The sequence below is a fragment of the Anomaloglossus baeobatrachus genome, chromosome 7 (genome assembly GCF_048569485.1).
Source record: "Anomaloglossus baeobatrachus isolate aAnoBae1 chromosome 7, aAnoBae1.hap1, whole genome shotgun sequence".
Classification (NCBI taxonomy): domain Eukaryota; kingdom Metazoa; phylum Chordata; class Amphibia; order Anura; family Aromobatidae; genus Anomaloglossus; species Anomaloglossus baeobatrachus.
In genome coordinates, this window is record NC_134359.1 from 9,768,868 (window position 1) to 9,783,337 (window position 14,470).

The window sequence follows — 14,470 nt, forward strand, 5'->3', positions numbered from 1 at the left end:
TCTGACCTGCACTTGCTCTCGGATCTCTGACCTGCACTTGCTCTCGGATCTCTGCCCTGCACTCGCTCTCAGATCTCTGCCCTGCACTCGCTCTCAGATCTCTGCCCTGCACTCACCCCCGGATCTCTGCCCTGCATTTGCTCTCGGATCTCTGCCCTGCCCTCACCCCCGGATCTCTGCCCTGCACTCACACCCGGATCTCTGCCCTGCACTCACACCCGGATCTCTGCCCTGCACTCAGCCCCGGATCTCTGCCCCGTACTCGCCCCCGGATCTCTGCCCTGCACTTGCCCCCGGATCTCTGACCTGCACTCGCTCTCGGATCTCTGCCCTGCACTTGCCCCCGGATCTCTGACCTGCACTCGCTCTCGGATCTCTGCCCTGCACTCAGCCCCGGATCTCTGCCCCGTACTCGCCCCCGGATCTCTGCCCTGCACTTGCCCCCGGATCTCTGCCCTGCACTTGCCCCCGGATCTCTGCCCTGCACTCACACCCGGATCTCTGCCCCGCACTCGCCCCCGGATCTCTGACCTGCACTCACCCCCGGATCTCTGACCTGCACTTGCTCTCGGATCTCTGCCCTGCACGCGCTCTCAGATCTCTGCCCTGCCCTCACCCCCCGGATCTCTGCCCTGCACTCGCCCCCGGATCTCTGCCCTGCACTCGCTCTCGGATCTCTGCCCTGCACTCGCCCCCGGATCTCTGCCCTGCACTCGCCGCCGGATCTCTGCCCTGCACTCGCTCTCGGATCTCTGCCCTGCACTCGCCCCCGGATCTCTGCCCTGCACTCGCCGCCGGATCTCTGCCCTGCACTCGCTCTCGGATCTCTGCCCTGCACTCGCCCCAGGATCTCTGCCCCGCGCTCGCCCCAGGATCTCTGCCCTGCACTCGCTCTCGGATCTCTGCCCTGCACTCGCCCCAGGATCTCTGCCCCGCACTCGCCCCAGGATCTCTGCCCTGCACTCGCCCCAGGATCTCTGCCCCGCACTCGCCCCAGGATCTCTGCCCTGCACTCGCTCTCGGATCTCTGCCCTGCACTCGCCCCAGGATCTCTGCCCTGCACTCGCCCCCGGATCTCTGCCCTGCACTCGCCCCAGGATCTCTGCCCCGCACTCGCTCTCGGATCTCTGCCCCGCACTCGCCCCCGGATCTCTGCCCTGCACTCGCCCCAGGATCTCTGCCCTGCACTCGCCCCAGGATCTCTGCCCTGCACTCGCCCCAGGATCTCTGCCCCGCACTCGCCCCCGGATCTCTGCCCTGCACTCGCCCCAGGATCTCTGCCCTGCACTCGCCCCAGGATCTCTGCCCCGCACTCGCTCTCGGATCTCTGCCCTGCACTCGCCCCAGGATCTCTGCCCTGCACTCGCTCTCGGATCTCTGCCCTGCACTCGCCCCAGGATCTCTGCCCCGCACTCGCTCTCGGATCTCTGCCCTGCACTCGCCCCCGGATCTCTGCCCTGCACTCACCCCTGCGGCTGTTAACATGTGAGCAATGCTCAGCGCTGGAGGAAGTGATTGTCTCTGATGCACTTTCCTTATAGCCCCGGATGACTCTCCGCTTTATCACTGAGGTTCCAGCTGCTCCAGACCTGACCCTGGTTCTTCCCCCATCTCCTGATCAGTATTTCCCTGAAGAGCTCAGATAACACTTCAGACTATTGAGGAGTGATGTGCAGCTCTGAGCTTCTCACCTTCACAAGACAAGCAGATGATGTGGCTGATACCACCGAGCACTAGCACAATCGCTGCTCAGAAACATATCAATAATACCTGGAATGATTTGTAGAAATGTGACTCTCCCTCCCATTCATTGTGGGACCAGTTCAGACAGAACTGATCAGACTTTAGCTACTTCATAAGAATAGTTTGGATAAAGGGACAGGAACTTATAAAACGCACCAATAGGAGCAGGTTCCGATGGGAGAGTAACCGGACAGGAGAGGGTGGCTTTTATTTATAGGGATGGGGTCTGTGTCTATGCTCTGAGTAAGGAGAAAAAACGACAGGTTCTGGGGATGGGGCATGGAGCGGGCAGCTCTGGGGATGGGGCATGGAGCGGGCAGCTCTGGGGATGGGGCATGGAGCGGGCAGCTCTGGGGATGGGGCATGGAGCGGGCAGCTCTGGGGATGGGGCATGGAGCGGGCAACTCTGGGGATGGGGCATGGAGCGGGCAGCTCTGGGGATGGGGCATGGAGCGGGCAGCTCTGGGGATGGGGCATGGAGCGGGCAGCTCTGGGGATGGGGCATGGAGCGGGCAGCTCTGGGGATGGGGCATGGAGCGGGCAACTCTGGGGATGGGGCATGGAGCGGGCAGCTCTGGGGATGGGGCATGGAGCGGGCAGCTCTGGGGATGGGGCATGGAGCGGGCAGCTCTGGGGATGGGGCATGGAGCGGGCAGCTCTGGGGATGGGGCATGGAGCGGGCAACTCTGGGGATGGGGCATGGAGCGGGCAACTCTGGGGATGGGGCATGGAGCGGGCAACTCTGGGGATGGGGCATGGAGCGGGCAACTCTGGGGATGGGGCATGGAGCTGGCAGCTCTGGGAGTGGAGCATGGAGCGGGCAGCTCTGGGGATGGGGCATGGAGCGGGCAACTCTGGGGATGGGGCATGGAGCGGGCAACTCTGGGGATGGGGCATGGAGCGGGCAACTCTGGGGATGGGGCATGGAGCGGGCAGCTCTGGGGATGGAGCATGGAGCGGGCAGCTCTGGGGATGGGGCATGGAGCGGGCAACTCTGGGGATGGGGCATGGAGCGGGCAGCTCTGGGGATGGGGCATGGAGCGGGCAGCTCTGGGAGTGGAGCATGGAGCGGGCAGCTCTGGGGATGGGGCATGGAGCGGGCAGCTCTGGGGATGGGGCATGGAGCGGGCAGCTCTGGGGATGGGGCATGGAGCGGGCAGCTCTGGGGATGGGGAATGGAGCGGGCAGCTCTGGGGATGGGGCATGGAGCGGGCAGCTCTGGGGATGGGGCATGGAGCGGGCAGCTCTGGGGATGGGGCATGGAGCGGGCAGCTCTGGGGATGGGGCATGGAGCGGGCAACTCTGGGGATGGGGCATGGAGCGGGCAACTCTGGGGATGGGGCATGGAGCGGGCAACTCTGGGGATGGGGCATGGAGCGGGCAACTCAGGGGATGGGGCATGGAGCGGGCAGCTCTGGGGATGGAGCATGGAGCGGGCAGCTCTGGGGATGGGGCATGGAGCGGGCAACTCTGGGGATGGGGCATGGAGCGGGCAGCTCTGGGGATGGGGCATGGAGCGGGAAACTCTGGGGATGGGGCATGGAGCGGGAAACTCTGGGGATGGGGCATGGAGCGGGCAGCTCTGGGGATGGGGCATGGAGCGGGCAGCTCTGGGGATGGGGCATGGAGCGGTCAGCTCTGGGGATGGGGCATGGAGCTGGCAGCTCTGGGAGTGGAGCATGGAGCGGGCAGCTCTGGGGATGGGGCATGGAGCGGGCAGCTCTGGGGATGGAGCATGGAGCGGGCAGCTCTGGGGATGGGGCATGGAGCGGGCAGCTCTGGGGATGGGGCATGGAGCGGGCAGCTCTGGGGATGGAGCATGGAGCGGGCAGCTCTGGGAGTGGAGCATGGAGCGGGCAGCTCTGGGGATGGGGCATGGAGCGGGCAGCTCTGGGAGTGGAGCATGGAGCGGGCAGCTCTGGGGATGGGGCATGGAGCAGGCAGCTCTGGGGATGGGGCATGGAGCGGGCAGCTCTGGGAGTGGAGCATGGAGCGGGCAGCTCTGGGGATGGGGCATGGACCTGGCAGCTCTGATGATGGGGCATGGAGCGGGCAGCTCTGGGAGTGGAGCATGGAGCGGGCAGCTCTGGGGATGGGGCATGGACCTGGCAGCTCTGGGGATGGGGCATGGACCTGGCAGCTCTGGGGATGGGGCATGGACCTGGCAGCTCTGATGATGGGGCATGGAGCAGGCAGCTCTGGGAGTGGAGCATGGAGCGGGCAGCTCTGGGGATGGGGCATGGACCTGGCAGCTCTGATGATGGGGCATGGAGCGGGCAGCTCTGGGGATGGGGCATGGACCTGGCAGCTCTGGGGATGGGGCATGGACCTGGCAGCTCTGGGGATGGGGCATGGACCTGGCAGCTCTGGGGATGGGGCATGGACCTGGCAGCTCTGGGGATGGGGCATGGACCTGGCAGCTCTGGGGATGGGGCATGGAGCGGGCAGCTCTGATGATGGAGCATGGAGCGGGCAGCTCTGGGGATGGGGCATGGAGCGGGCAGCTCTGGGGATGGAGCATGGAGCGGGCAGCTCTGGGGATGGGGCATGGAGCGGGCAGCTCTGGGAGTGGGGCATGGAGCGGGCAGCTCTGGGGATGGGGCATGGAGCGGGCAGCTCTGGGAGTGGGGCATGGAGCGGGCAGCTCTAGGTAAGGAGCATGGAGCAGGGAGCTATGGGGATGGGGCATGGAGCGGGCAGCTCTAGGTAAGGAGCAGGGAGCTATGGGGATGGGGCATGGAGCGGGCAGCTCTGGGGATGGAGAATGGAGCGGGCAGCTCTGGGGATGGGGCATGGAGCGGGCAGCTCTGGGGATGGGGCATGGAGCGGGCAGCTCTGGGGATGGGGCATGGAGCGGGCAGCTCTGGGAGTAGGGCATGGAGCGGGCAGCTCTGGGGATGGAGAATGGAGCGGGCAGCTCTGGGGATGGAGAATGGAGCGGGCAGCTCTGGGAGTGGGGCATGGAGCGGGCAGCTCTGGGAGTAGGGCATGGAGCGGGCAGCTCTGGGAGTGGGGCATGGAGCGGGCAGCTCTGGGAGTGGGGCATGGAGTGGGCAGCTCTGGGAGTGGGGCATGGAGCGGGCAGCTCTGGGGATGGGGCATGGAGCGGGCAGCTCTGGGGATGGGGCATGGAGCGGGCAGCTCTGGGGATGGGGCATGGAGCGGGCAGCTCTGGGGATGGGGCATGGAGCGGGCAGCTCTGGGAGTGGGGCATGGAGCGGGCAGCTCTGGGAGTGGGGCATGGAGCGGGCAGCTCTGGGAGTGGGGCATGGAGCGGGCAGCTCTGGGAGTGGGGCATGGAGTGGGCAGCTCTGGGAGTGGGGCATGGAGTGGGCAGCTCTGGGGATGGGGCATGGAGCGGGCAGCTCTGGGGATGGGGCATGGAGCGGGCAGCTCTGGGGATGGGGCATGGAGCGGGCAGCTCTGGGGATGGGGCATGGAGCGGGCAGCTCTGGGGATGGGGCATGGAGCGGGCAGCTCTGGGGATGGGGCATGGAGCGGGCAGCTCTGGGATGGGGCATGGAGCGGGCAGCTCTGGGGATGGGGCATGGAGCGGGCAGCTCTGGGAGTGGGGCATGGAGCGGGCAGCTCTGGGGATGGGGCATGGAGCGGCCAGCTCTGGGGATGGGGCATGGAGCGGGCAGCTCTGGGAGTGGGGCATGGAGTGGGCAGCTCTGGGGATGGGGCATGGAGCGGGCAACTCTGGGGATGGGGCATGGAGCGGGCAGCTCTGGGAGTGGGGCATGGAGTGGGCAGCTCTGGGGATGGGGCATGGAGCGGGCAGCTCTGGGGATGGGGCATGGAGCGGGCAGCTCTGGGGATGGGGCATGGAGCGGGCAGCTCTGGGGATGGAGCATGGAGCGGGCAACTCTGGGGATGGGGCATGGAGCGGGCAGCTCTGGGGATGGGGCATGGAGCGGGCAGCTCTGGGGATGGGGCATGGAGCGGGCAGCTCTGGGGATGGGGCATGGAGCGGGCAGCTCTGGGAGTGGGGCATGGAGCGGGCAGCTCTGGGAGTGGGGCATGGAGCGGGCAGCTCTGGGAGTGGGGCATGGAGTGGGCAGCTCTGGGGATGGGGCATGGAGTGGGCAGCTCTGGGGATGGGGCATGGAGTGGGCAGCTCTGGGGATGGGGCATGGAGCGGGCAGCTCTGGGAGTGGGGCATGGAGCGGGCAGCTCTGGGAGTGGGGCATGGAGCGGGCAGCTCTGGGAGTGGGGCATGGAGTGGGCAGCTCTGGGGATGGGGCATGGAGTGGGCAGCTCTGGGGATGGGGCATGGAGTGGGCAGCTCTGGGGATGGGGCATGGAGCTGACACTCTTTCCTCACTTCTTGCTCCTGTCTTCTCTCTCCAGTTTCACTTCTCGGCATTAGATGTAAACTTTGTAAAAACTTCACCCAACTGTAATAATAATGAGGAGCCGGAGCTGCCGCATTCACAGCTTCACCCCATTGTGCCCCACATAAAAGGAGGATTGTGCCAATTGTTTCCAGCCGCATTGTCTGCCCTCTGCGGCTCCTGTCACTGCGCTGTGACCCCGGCACATGAATGCGGGGGGCCATATACTGACAGGAGGGAATGGGGGGGTCCATGGAGCAACAAGCCCCGAGCCCTAAATATGGACTGACATATTCTGTACATAGGGGCACAAAACTGGACTGGGGTCTCCCCCTATACAGAGGGGCACAAGACTGGGATCTTTATACAGAGGGGCACAAGACTGGGATCTTTATACAGAGGGGCACAAGACTGGGATCTTTATACAGAGGGGCACAAGACTGGGATCTTTATACAGAGGGGCACAAGACTGGGATCTTTATACAGGGGGGCACAAGACTGGGATCTTTATACAGGGGGGCACAAGACTGGGATCTTTATACAGAGGGGCACAAGACTGGGATCTTTATACAGGGGGGCACAAGACTGGGATCTTTATACAGGGGGGCACAAGACTGGGATCTTTATACAGAGGGGCACAAGACTGGGATCTTTATACAGGGGGGCACAAGACTGGGATCTTTATACAGGGGGGCACAAGACTGGGATCTTTATACAGGGGGGCACAAGACTGGGATCTTTATACAGAGGGGCACAAGACTGGGATCTTTATACAGAGGGGCACAAGACTGGGATCTTTATACAGAGGGGCACAAGACTGGGATCTTTATACAGAGGGGCACAAGACTGGGATCTTTATACAGAGGGGCACAAGACTGGGATCTTTATACAGGGGGGCACAAGACTGGGATCTTTATACAGGGGGGCACAAGACTGGGATCTTTATACAGGGGGGCACAAGACTGGGATCTTTATACAGGGGGGCACAAGACTGGGATCTTTATACAGGGGGGCACAAGACTGGGATCTTTATACAGAGGGGCACAATGACTGGGGTCCCCCACCCTAGACACATAGCATTGTCTGCCCCAGTAATAAGCAGCCGCGACCCCCAGATCCCAGCACAGAGCATCAGACATGGGCAGGGATGGGGGGAGAATAATGCACTCACCTCCGGGTAATAGTCCTGGGGTCCAGCAGGCATGGGGGGCAGATCAGGGGGAGGGGGCCAGGGTCAGAGCGTCCAGGTATCCATTGGGGTTCGGGGAGCTGAGGAGTCCGGGGGCGGCGCAGTCCCGAGTCCTTGTTCCCTTGGAGCAGCTCAGTCCGGGGTCTGGGGGTGCAGAGAGGGTTCCCGGATTGTCCAATGTGGAGGGGCAGGGAGGGTCCCCGGATTGTCCGGTCTGGAGGTGCAGGGAAGGTCCCCGGATTGTCCGGTCTGGGGGTGCAGGGAGGGTCCCCGGATTGTCCGGTCTGGGGGTGCAGGGAGGGTCCCCGGATTTTCCGGTCTGGGGGTGCAGAGAGGGTCCCCGGATTGTCCGGTCTGGAGGTGCAGGGAAGGTCCCCGGATTGTCCGGTCTGGGGGTGCAGGGAGGGTCCCCGGATTGTCCGGTCTGGGGGTGCAGGGAGGGTCCCCGGATTGTCCGGTCTGGGGGTGCAGGGAGGGTCCCCGGATTGTCCGGTCTGGAGGTGCAGGGACGGTCCCCGGATTGTCCGGTCTGGGGGTGCAGGGAGGGTCCCCGGATTGTCCGGTCTGGGGGTGCAGGGAGGGTCCCCGGATTGTCCGGTCTGGAGGTGCAGGGACGGTCCCCGGATTGTCCGGTCTGGGGGTGCAGGGAGGGTCCCCGGATTGTCCGGTCTGGGGGTGCAGGGAGGGTCCCCGGATTGTCCGGTCTGGAGGTGCAGGGACGGTCCCCGGATTGTCCGGTCTGGGGGTGCAGGGAGGGTCCCCGGATGGTCGGGGGAGCGCAGAGCAGCAGCCTGAAGTCCCGGGGAAGTTGATGCAGAATAAAGTTTGGAGCCTCCTCCCCCCAAACTGTGTCACTGCCCCCCTGACTGGAGTCAGATGATCTGAGCCCATTACTTCAGCCCTGACTGATCTGTTTTCAATCTTCCCTCCTCCTCTTCCCCTCACCCCTCCTCTCTGCCCCCCTCACCCCTCTTCCCTGCCCCTCTCACCCCTCCTCTCTGCCCCCCTCACCCCTCCTCCCTGCCCCCCTTCCCTGCATCCATTTGCTGCTCTGGATGGAAATGGGGCTCATTAAAGTCACAGCTCAGGCGCTGAGGGGTTAACCCCGCCGGGATGATGGGGGTGATGGTGATTTGTGCAGGACGGGGGGACCCTCCCCACAGCCCCCAGTACAATCAGCACTGGTCTCCCCTCTTTACCAAAGGAGCAAAAAAAGTTTCCGTGATCTGTTCCATTGTTGCAGCCTCCAATCAGGATGGATCGCTCGTGCATTGCATCGTCCTCATTCAGGGTGATTGATCGGAGATTGGCGCAGCGTTTCCTGCTTCTCTGACTCTGCGGTTTTCCCACGTTTTTTGTGGGGAGTTCAGACTTTGCTGTATTTGCTCGGATCAGATCTGACGCTGCGTTTATTCTTCACACATTCTGAAGTGTTTATAGTTTATTTATAGTTTTATCACTTAGTAATAACAAACCATGCATCTGCGCGAGCTCTTGTGTGGGTGCCTGCAGCCTTCCCATGCGTTATTAGTGCGGCTTTCTGCTGCCATGTGTGAACAGACCATAAAAATACAAACTATACGTCAAAAAACGACTCGTACACTGATGAAGATGAGGCAGAGCAGAGCGACCCTCCATGTGAATGGGACCAGCAGTGGAGGCAGCGTCTCCGCACTACGGACTGGTCCCAGTATACGTCTCTGCACTGCAGACTGGTCCCAGTATACATCTCTGCACTGCAGACTGGTCCCAGTATACGTATCCGCACTGCAGACTGGTCCCAGTATACGTATCCGCACTGCGGACTGGTCCCAGTATACGTCTCTGCACTACGGACTGGTCCCAGTATACGTATCCGCACTGCAGACTGGTCCCAGTATACGTATCCGCACTGCGGACTGGTCCCAGTATACGTATCCGCACTGCGGACTGGTCCCAGTATACGTATCCGCACTGCGGACTGGTCCCAGTATACGTATCCGCACTACGGACTGGTCCCAGTATACGTATCCGCACTGCAGACTGGTCCCAGTATACGTATCCGCACTGCAGACTGGTCCCAGTATACGTATCCGCACTGCGGACTGGTCCCAGTATACGTATCCGCACTGCAGACTGGTCCCAGTATACGTATCCGCACTGCAGACTGGTCCCAGTATACGTATCCGCACTGCGGACTGGTCCCAGTATAACGTATCCGCACTACGGACTGGTCCCAGTATACGTATCCGCACTGCAGACTGGTCCCAGTATACGTATCCGCACTGCAGACTGGTCCCAGTATACGTATCCGCACTGCAGACTGGTCCCAGTATACGTATCCGCACTGCAGACTGGTCCCAGTATACGTATCCGCACTGCGGACTGGTCCCAGTATACGTATCCGCACTACGGACTGGTCCCAGTATACGTATCCGCACTGCAGACTGGTCCCAGTATACGTATCCGCACTGCAGACTGGTCCCAGTATACGTATCCGCACTGCGGACTGGTCCCAGTATACGTATCCGCACTACGGACTGGTCCCAGTATACGTCTCTGCACTACGGACTGGTCCCAGTATACGTATCCGCACTGCAGACTGGTCCCAGTATACGTATCCGCACTACGGACTGGTCCCAGTATACGTCTCTGCACTACGGACTGGTCCCAGTATACGTATCCGCACTGCAGACTGGTCCCAGTATACGTATCCGCACTGCAGACTGGTCCCAGTATACGTATCCGCACTGCGGACTGGTCCCAGTATACGTATCCGCACTACGGACTGGTCCCAGTATACGTCTCTGCACTACGGACTGGTCCCAGTATACGTCTCTGCACTGCGGACTAGTCCCAGTATACATCTCTGCACTGCGGACTGGTCCCAGTATACGTATCCGCACTGCAGACTGGTCCCAGTATACGTATCTGCACTGCGGACTGGTCCCAGTATACGTATCCGCACTGCAGACTGGTCCCAGTATACGTATCCGCACTGCAGACTGGTCCCAGTATACGTATCCGCACTGCAGACTGGTCCCAGTATACGTCTCCGCACTGCAGACTGGTCCCAGTATACGTCTCTGCACTGCGGACTGGTCCCAGTATACGTATCTGCACTGCGGACTAGTCCCAGTATACATCTCTGCACTGCGGACTGGTCCCAGTATACATCTCTGCACTGCGGACTGGTCCCAGTATACGTATCCGCACTGCAGACTGGTCCCAGTATACGTATCCGCACTGCAGACTGGTCCCAGTATACGTATCCGCACTGCAGACTGGTCCCAGTATACGTCTCTGCACTGCGGACTAGTCCCAGTATACGTCTCCGCACTGCAGACTGGTCCCAGTATACGTATCCGCACTACGGACTGGTCCCAGTATACGTCTCAGCACTACGGACTGGTCCCAGTATACGTCTCTGCACTGCGGACTAGTCCCAGTATACATCTCTGCACTGCGGACTGGTCCCAGTATACGTATCCGCACTGCAGACTGGTCCCAGTATACGTATCTGCACTGCGGACTGGTCCCAGTATACGTATCCGCACTGCAGACTGGTCCCAGTATACGTATCCGCACTGCAGACTGGTCCCAGTATACGTATCCGCACTGCAGACTGGTCCCAGTATACGTCTCCGCACTGCAGACTGGTCCCAGTATACGTCTCTGCACTGCGGACTGGTCCCAGTATACGTATCCGCACTGCAGACTGGTCCCAGTATACGTATCCGCACTGCAGACTGGTCCCAGTATACGTATCCACACTGCAGACTGGTCCCAGTATACGTCTCCACACTGCAGACTGGTCCCAGTATACGTCTCCACACTGCAGACTGGTCCCAGTATACGTATCCGCACTGCAGACTGGTCCCAGTATACGTCTCTGCACTGCGGACTAGTCCCAGTATACGTCTCTGCACTGCAGACTGGTCCCAGTATACGTCTCCGCACTGCAGACTGGTCCCAGTATACGTATCCGCACTGCAGACTGGTCCCAGTATACGTATCCGCACTGCAGACTGGTCCCAGTATACGTCTCTGCACTGCGGACTAGTCCCAGTATACGTCTCTGCACTGCGGACTAGTCCCAGTATACGTCTCCGCACTGCAGACTGGTCCCAGTATACGTATCCGCACTACGGACTGGTCCCAGTATACGTATCCGCACTACGGACTGGTCCCAGTATACGTCTCTGCACTACGGACTGGTCCCAGTATACATCTCTGCACTGCGGACTGGTCCCAGTATACGTATCCGCACTGCAGACTGGTCCCAGTATACGTATCTGCACTGCGGACTGGTCCCAGTATACGTATCCGCACTGCAGACTGGTCCCAGTATACGTATCCGCACTGCAGACTGGTCCCAGTATACGTATCCGCACTGCAGACTGGTCCCAGTATACGTCTCCGCACTGCAGACTGGTCCCAGTATACGTCTCTGCACTGCGGACTGGTCCCAGTATACGTATCTGCACTGCGGACTAGTCCCAGTATACATCTCTGCACTGCGGACTGGTCCCAGTATACGTATCCGCACTGCAGACTGGTCCCAGTATACGTATCCGCACTGCAGACTGGTCCCAGTATACGTATCCGCACTGCAGACTGGTCCCAGTATACGTCTCTGCACTGCGGACTAGTCCCAGTATACGTCTCCGCACTGCAGACTGGTCCCAGTATACGTATCCGCACTACGGACTGGTCCCAGTATACGTATCCGCACTACGGACTGGTCCCAGTATACGTCTCTGCACTACGGACTGGTCCCAGTATACGTCTCTGCACTGCGGACTAGTCCCAGTATACATCTCTGCACTGCGGACTGGTCCCAGTATACGTATCTGCACTGCGGACTAGTCCCAGTATACATCTCTGCACTGCGGACTGGTCCCAGTATACGTATCCGCACTGCAGACTGGTCCCAGTATACGTATCTGCACTGCGGACTGGTCCCAGTATACGTATCCGCACTGCGGACTGGTCTGGTCCCAGTATACGTATCCGCACTGCGGACTGGTCTGGTCCCAGTATACGTATCCGCACTGCAGACTGGTCCCAGTATACGTCTCCGCACTGCAGACTGGTCCCAGTATACGGCTCCACACTGCAGACTGGTCCCAGTATACGTCTCCGCACTGCAGACTGGTCCCAGTATACGTATCCGCACTGCAGACTGGTCCCAGTATACGGCTCCGCACTGCAGACTGGTCCCAGTATACGGCTCCGCACTGCAGACTGGTCCCAGTATACGGCTCCACACTGCAGACTGGTCCCAGTATACATCTCTGCACTGCGGACTGGTCCCAGTATACGTCTCCGCACTGCAGACTGGTCCCAGTATACGTATCCGCACTGCAGACTGGTCCCAGTATACATCTCTGCACTGCAGACTGGTCCCAGTATACATCTCTGCACTGCAGACTGGTCCCAGTATACATCTCTGCACTGCGGACTGGTCCCAGTATACATCTCTGCACTGCGGACTGGTCCCAGTATACATCTCTGCACTGCGGACTGGTCCCAGTATACATCTCTGCACTGCGGACTGGTCCCAGTATACATCTCTGCACTGCGGACTGGTCCCGATATAATGGACTTATGGATTCTGGGTTAGGACCCCAGAGCAGCATTTGTGATGGGCATTGATGATGTGGATAAATATTGGCGTCTGGATATTACTGCATCACTATTGTTACTTGTCACCAAGCATTAAAGTACTGAGCCCAGAGGACGTCACAAAGGGGAGGACTCACCCCCTTTATTGGGCAGGTCATTCGTCCTTTGGCTTCCAGGCAAAGGTTGGATTCCCCATGTAATGTGATGTGCAACAAGTTCACAGTCAAATCCCGCAATTATCTGATCCCACTAAAATCTGTCATAAAAAGTCACAAGACTGCAGTAAAAATTTGGAGAATCCGCTACGTTCTGACCATAACTCCACTTCCACTATTTCCATGCCCTCTCGTATTAATGAGTGTCAGCTCTTCATCCTCAGGGGCTGTGTCTGGTATTTCAGTCTATCACTCCATAAAGCGAATACGAAATGCAGTGCAGAGATCTATAGGTCGTTTGTGAAATTAAAGGAATATTGCAATCTTATTTTCTGGACATATAAATCAGGTCACACACACTGCGGCTTTACTTTATGAGACACACAAAAATACAACATAATATTCTTTTAGCAGCCACCACTAGGGGGAGCTCACTCTATACAGTTACATGATAAGATTCTGTCTGCAGCCACCACTAGGGGGAGCTCCCTGTATACAGAGATACATGATAAGATCCTGTCTGCAGCCACCACTAGGGGGAGCTCCCTGTATACAGAGATACATGATAAGATCCTGTCTGCAGCCACCACTAGGGGGATTTCCCTGTATACAGAGATACATGATAAGATCCTGTCTTCAGTCACCACTAGAGGGAGCTCCCTGTATACAGAGATACATGATAAGATCCTGTCTGCAGCCACCACTAGGGGGATTTCCCTGTATACAGAGATACATGATAAGATCCTGTCTTCAGTCACCACTAGGGGCAGCTCCCTTTATACAGAGATACATAAGATTCTCTCTGCAGCCTCCACTAGGGGGAGCTCCCTGTATACAGAGATACATGATAAGATCCTGTCTGCAGTCACCACTAGGGGGAGCTCCCTGTATACAGAGATACATGATAAGATCCTGTCTGCAGCCACCACTAGGGGGAGCTCCCTGTATACAGAGATACATGATAAGATCCTGTCTGCAGCCACCACTAGGGGGAGCTCCCTGTATACAGAGATACATGATAAGATCCTGTCTACAGCCACCACTAGGGGGAGCTCCCTGTATACAGAGATACATGATAAGATCCTGTCTGCAGTCACCACTAGGGAGAGCTCCCTGTATACAGAGATACATGATAAGATCCTGTCTGCAGCCACCACTAGGGGGAGCTCCCTGTATACAGAGATACATGATAAGATCTTGTCTGCAGCCACAACTAGGGGGGAGCTCCCTGTATACAGAGATACATGATATCCTGTCTGCAGCCACTACTAGGGGGAGCTCCCTGTATACAGAGATACATGATAAGATCCTGTCTGCAGCCACCACTAGGAGAGCTCCCTGTATACAGAGATACATGATAAGATCCTGTCTGCAGCCACCACTAGGGGGAGCTCCCTGTATACAGAGATACATGATAAGATTCTGTCTGCAGCCACCAC

The 14,470-nt window shown here is 59.4% G+C and overlaps 1 protein-coding gene across 1 annotated transcript in view; it reads right to left on the reverse strand.

Moving 5' to 3' along the window:
• Nucleotides 1-7,562, reverse strand: part of GLI2 (GLI family zinc finger 2) — a 244,550-nt gene extending 236,988 nt beyond the window's left edge. Inside the window, exon 1 of the mRNA XM_075317020.1 lies at nt 7,252-7,562. The gene's annotated coding sequence lies outside the window, so the exon portion shown is untranslated. The remainder of the gene's footprint in view (nt 1-7,251) is intronic.
• Nucleotides 7,563-14,470: the final 6,908 nt, after the last annotated feature.